We start from the raw sequence: 820 nt of genomic DNA, 5'->3' as shown, positions 1-820 counted from the left end.
TTAACCGATAGGAGAAAGAGATGAGTGGTAGGATCGAAAACATGTTTTAGAGCACCCGCACCCAGACATTTCTTATCTAGCCATCCATTCTCCGCATCGAGATTCATGCAGGTACATTTCTCTTTTTTGTTTCTCTTATATAGAACATATCTTAAAGTTCAAACCTTCGCAGAACAATAAAGCTTTCTAACTAGAATCTAGGATAAAACTTTTACATTTTTTCGTCCAACATAAATATACAAAATGAGTTTTGTTTGATTAAAAGATCTTATTTTTAGTATTTATGTCGGACCAAAAATTCTGAAAGTTTTATCCTACATTCTAGAAAAAAAATTGTTGCGCTGCAAAGTTTTAAGTTCAAGACATGTTCTATGTGAAAGAAACAAAAAAGGAAAAAAAATCATGTAGAAAGTTAGTTGTGTCGCATGGACTTCAAAGTGATATTGGAGAGCCAGAATAATAAGGCCCGGGTGTAGGTGCTCAAAAAATATGCATCGGACATAGGATATGGGAGAAGTGGTACAACTGATAGTGGGTTGGACGGACATCCGAATTCCCAAGAGGTTCCCCAGTTTGAAGACAATTTGTGAGATTTGAGTGTCCAGACAAGTCTATACCGACCCTTTTTTTTATGGGGAAAGTCTATACCGACCTAGTGAGCCATGTAGGATGGCTAAAAGTGTTCGGCCATCCGGTTCAAATATTTACGGGTGTTTTGATGATCCATGTTGAAAATGCCCTCAAATTTTTCTGTTTTCTGGTGTGACCGGCTTCATGTTTTAAGCTGCTAGATTCCAAGCAGAGCCTAGATATATTTGGT

The sequence above is a fragment of the Triticum dicoccoides genome, chromosome 5A, assembly GCF_002162155.2.
Source record: "Triticum dicoccoides isolate Atlit2015 ecotype Zavitan chromosome 5A, WEW_v2.0, whole genome shotgun sequence".
NCBI classification, from domain to species: domain Eukaryota; kingdom Viridiplantae; phylum Streptophyta; class Magnoliopsida; order Poales; family Poaceae; genus Triticum; species Triticum dicoccoides.
This window is presented reverse-complemented; position numbering follows the sequence as displayed.